Source organism: Aspergillus heteromorphus, assembly GCF_003184545.1.
Source record: "Aspergillus heteromorphus CBS 117.55 chromosome Unknown BO70scaffold_10, whole genome shotgun sequence".
NCBI lineage: Eukaryota > Fungi > Ascomycota > Eurotiomycetes > Eurotiales > Aspergillaceae > Aspergillus > Aspergillus heteromorphus.
In genome coordinates, this window is record NW_020290415.1 from 917559 (window position 1) to 923558 (window position 6000).

Below are 6000 nucleotides of genomic sequence, written 5' to 3' on the forward strand. Positions count from 1 at the left end.
AAAAGCTTATCTTAGTTTAAATATTATTATAATTTATAAAAATCTGAGAAATAAAAAAAAAAGACTTGATAGTATTCTCTAAAAATAAATTAAATAATTATAATTAATTTATAATCCTGAAGCTGTTTTATAAATAATAAATATAAAAAAATAAAAATAGAAAACTCTATAAAAATAATTTATTTTATTTTAAAATATAATTTTATATAAATATAATTTATTATATTTTAATATACAGCTAAGATATCTGCTGTATTTTATTTATTTTAATAAATCTAATAAATAAAAATTTATATTTAAAATCTAAAATTATAAAATAGTTTCTTCTTTTAAACAAAGCTACTTAAGATATAATAAATTAGAATAAAAAATAGATATTTATAAAAAAGATCTATAAAAAACTTTTATAGAATTTTTTATAAAAACTATAGTATTATAATATAGATCTAGTATATTTTATTTATTTATTTTATTTATTTAATTTATTTAATTTATTTAATCTGTTTGATTCACTTTATTTTAATAATCTAATTATTTATAATCTTTTAATTATTTATTAGTTTTTAATTTTATTAATAGCTCTTTGAGCTATATTTTATTTATAAATCTAAAAATAGTCTAACTTAGAAAAAATAATAGAATAAAAGTAATATATTTATTTCTAGTATTTTAATTAATAATTAATATATAGTTTTTCTAGTATTCTATAATATAATTAAGATATACAGCTAAAACAGAGTAATAATTATATATTTTTATATATATTTCTCACTGTAAGAATAATAATTTTATAAAAAGCTGAATTTTATTAATATAACTAGGATTTTCTTATTATTTCTGATAAATAATAATAAAAAAGATATTAATTTCTTTTTTAATTATATTTTTTTAATCTAAAAAGCTTCTTTTTATATATTTTTAGATAATAATAAAAATAGTCAGATTAATAATTATTTAATCTAAATATATCTTAACTGTATTAAAACTTAAAAAAATATAGTAAATAGATTTTAATATTAAAAATAATTAAAATAATTAACTGCCCGGTTTTTAGCTATATTATAGTCAGATATAAAAATTTTCTTAATCTAATTATAATCTGGTGGTTAGATATAAAAATTCCAATTAACCTGACCTGACCTGGCTGTTAGCCACTCTATTTTTATCTCACTTTTGCACCTAATTTGTATAAGAAAGTGAAAGTTCAATAAAGTCTTCTTAAGAAAAGTTCTTACTTCTTAAGAAAAGTTCTTAGATGATTCTGAGTTCCGCCTACCCCGCAGCGGAGCAAGAGACCTTACTTTTATTGATTATTCTAGTCTCTATTCAATCACTGGTTCTATTATTCTCAGCCCTGTTCTATTTATATAATTTTTATATAATTTTTATATAATTTTATATGTTTTTATATATTTTTAATAGTCAATTAACTATAAATATAAATAAAAAGATCTCTTAATTTTTAATCAGTTTTTTAATAAGTTTTAATCAAGTTAAATCAGCTTTTAGTCTTTTTCTTATTTATCTAATTTTTAATTTTTTTTATTATTTTTTTTATCTCTCTCTTATCTTTCTTTTATCTTTATCTTATTTTTATCTTATTTTTATATTTAATTTATATAAGAAAGTAAGAGTTCAGTAAAATCTTTTTAAGAGATTAGAGAAAAGTTCTTACTTAATTATCTAATCTTTAATTTTTCTTATTTTTTATTTCTCTTATCTTTCTCTCACTTTTATCTCACTTTTGCACTCAATTTGTATAAGAAAGTGAAAGTTCAATAAAGTCTTCTTAAGAAAAGTTCTTACTTCTTAAGAAAAGTTCTTAGAAAGATTTAATAATTATAAATAATTCTTATATTTATTAATACAGAAGATAATATATAATTAATTAAAATAAGAATAATTATTAATATAATCTTTATATAAGCACAGATTAATTATATTTATAATAAAAATATATTTTTAATAGTTAAAAAAAATATAATATAATATTTTTAATCTATAGCAGAAATCTCAGATAAAATTAATTAAAATAGATATATATTTAAAGAATAATAAATAAAAGAATAATCTTTTAATTAAGATCTAATAATATCCAGATTTTTAGATATTTTAAAAAAGAAAAGTAAAATTATTAAGCTAATTAAATAATTTTTTATAAGATTATAATAAAGTTAGAAATCTCTAAAAATATAAGAATTTTCTAAATATATTTTAATAAATAATAACTAATTTTTTTTTAATTAAAGTATAATATATTATACAGACAGTCTAAAATAATATTAAAAGTTAATATAATTTATTTAATTAATAAAGATATAGATTATATTTTTATAATATTAAAATATTTTTGCTATTCTAAAATAATAGTCTTATAATTATTCTCAGTTTAATAATACTAATACTAGATATTATATTAATTATAAGAAATAATATTATATAATTACTGATACTGTTTATTATATAAATAATAATATATCTAATATCTAATATTAGTATTATAGCTGAGTATATTATTATTTTTAGCTTATTATAATATATTTTTAGTAAGAATTATAATAAATATAATAATAAGCACTTATTTTTTATAAATTATACTATAAAAATCTTTTATTATAATCTTAAGATTAATATAAATATTAGTAAGAATATTTTAAAAAAAGATCTTATAAAAATCTAATATTATAGTAAATAAATTTATTAAATATTTTTATTTAATATAAAACAAGCCAGCAGATATAAGATAGATTCTTTTTAATATTTTAAATATATTATAATAGGCTTTGAAATTATTAATAAAAAAAAAAAGAATAATAATATAACTTATAACTAGCGGGATAGCTAGATAAAATAGCTATATTTAAAAATCTTAAACTTAAGTTCTACTTATAGAAGATATATTAAAATATATAATTAAATCTAATTATTATATAAATTTAGAATATAATAAATAAAGATAATATTTTTAAATAATATAATAAAAGAATAATAAATATAAATAAGCTAAAAATTAATATAATTACTAATTAATAATATAGAAATCTTAAATATTATATTCTTAATTAATTAATAATTATTATTAATATAAGAATTTATTAGCTTAAAAAATTTATTATTTTTTTTTTTAATCTTAGCCAGCTAATATAGTTCAAGAATAGACTGAATAATATAAATAATCTAATCTTATATTTATAAATTAGATTATATATTTTTATTAATAAATATTATCCTGCTATACTGAAATAATATATTTAAATATTAGAATTATAACTAAGAGACAAATTAGATAAACTTACTTAAAAAAAGATATTTTTAATATTTAAAAAAAAATATACTGACTAGATATAATAATCAGAGATAAATCTTATATATATTAATATTAAAGCTTAATAAAATAATTAGAATACTCTGTTATTTTAAAATTATAAGGATGTGTGTTGAGATAGTATAAAGAAAGTATATCTATCACAAAGTCAAGATAGTGTCTGTATTACTTAAAGTATTATTACTAGTCTTTTATCTAGCTTCTCTTATAGATAATATATCTGCAAGAATTCTATAAATTATATATTATATTAATATAATTACTTTGTAAGGGACTGTCTCTGCAGTATAAATATTTCTTATAATATATTATATTATAAGAATTATAAGAATTATTATTCTTATAATTATTCTTTTTCTTAGAATTTTAATTCTTAAGATTATTATTTATAAGAAATTAGATATTATTAAAATCTCTGCTATAAAATCTTCTTTATAAAAAAATTAATTAAAAAAAAAATAGTTTTTTTTTTTTTTATAAGATTTATTTTATACAGACCCACCGCGGCTGTTTTATATAATTATAATTATATTATTATTTACTATACTTTAGATTTTTATAATTATAATTAAATAGTAAATATCGCAAGTATTTCTGTGATTATAATTAAATAATAAATATAATATAATATTTCTAATTTAAGTATAAATTAGGACTTGGGACTCAGAACTCAGGATTCTAAGAAAAAATATCTTTTTTAAATTCTTTTTCTTTTTTTTTTTTTCTTTTTTAACTCTTTCTATTCTCTGATTCTCTCTTTTTTTCTTCTAATCTCTGCAGTCTTCCCCCCCTCTAACTATTATTATTATTATAAGTAAATATTTATTTAAAGAATTTTTGTAGTTATTTGTATTCTTATTATCTTATAATTATTTTATATCTTTACAGCTATTTTATATTCTTTATAGCTTATTTTATATCTTTGCAGCTGTTTTATATTTTTGCAGTTATTTTATAATCTTTATAGCTTATTTTATATTTTTATAACTATTTTATATTTTTATAGCTTATTTTATATTTTTATAACTATTTTATATTTTTGTAGCTCTGAAGTATCTATATTAAATTATAAAATATAATATTTTATAATTTTTTATTAGCTTATAGATACTTGTTGCTTTATAAGTCTAGAATATATATAATCTAATCTAAAAATTATAACTAACTATCTTAGTATTTTTTTTTATATTATATATTTATCAGCTCTTTCTCTTGCAAAGAAATTATTATTTTTATTATTAAATTTTTATTTTTATTTTTTTTTTTTATTTTTTTCTTTCTTTTTCTCTCCCCGCGAGTATCCGCGGTAAATAATTTCTTAGAAAGATTTATTTTATATCTTATAATTAATATAGAATTAAAGCAGTCTATTCCCGCGACTATTATTATTATTATTATTACTATTATTATTATTATTACTGCTGTTATCTCTGTCTCTGTTATTATTATTATTATTAATATTATTATTATTTCTGCCGCAGTCTCTTTATTTTCTTCTTTTATAATAAATATTTATTTTTTTACAGAATATAAGAAATTAATTTATATATAATTTATTATTTTATTAATTAAAATCTTTAAAACAGTCTAGCTTTCTATAATATTATTTTTTTATATCTCTCTTATAATCTGCTATTATAATAAAAATATTATTTTAAATAATATTCTTACTATTTCTATAATCTATAAGTAATAAATAGATAAATTATTTTCTTTTTCTAAGAATATATTTAGATCTATTTGGAATTAATTTATTCTGTAGAATATTAGAATTATAAACTAGACTTTAGCTTAATTTATAAATTTATTTATAATAAACTAATTTATTAGTATTTCTATAAATATATTAATAATTCTATTAGATTTTTTTCTCTGAATAGAATTATAATCTCTATCTAATTAAAAAAAATATTAAATTATATAGTCAGTAATATAATCTATTCTCTTTATTAAATTTAATAATTATTATTAACTAAAAATCCGGGCTTAGTTTTATAAAACTTTTTTTATAACTAGAGCTGATCAGCTCTCTTTCTTTAATTAAGTATATAATATATATTATAATCTCTTGGGCTTAAGAATATTTATAATATATATTAATAATAATTATAAATAGAGATATAATAACTATATTTAAATCAGATATAAAATCTGCTTTTTATAGACTAAGTAATTAATTTATTTATCTTTATTTTTATAAATATTTATTATATCTTATATTTTAAGCCGCTATTAAATAAAAGTCCTCGCGAATAATTTTTTTATTATTTTATTATTTTATCTTTTTTTTTATTTTTTAAATAAAAACTATACTTGCGAATAAACTTTTTATAAAGTTATAAATAATATAGATTTACAGCTAGTTTTTAGATATTATTCTTATTAAAATAATTTTTTTATTTAATTAAAATCTTTAAAAATCTGTTCTGACTCTGTGAGACTAATAAGATTTTTAAATAATATTTATAATTACTCTTCTTTATAAGAAAGTGCTCTTGCAAGTTTATTCTGTTTATTTTATAATATTTATAAAATAGTAATATATAAAATATATTATATATTTATAATTTTATAGATAATTCTAGTCTATAGACTTATAAGTCTATCTATTTAATAATATAATAAAATTCTCTATTTTACAGATTTAACTTCTTATTAATCTATCTTCGCGGGAG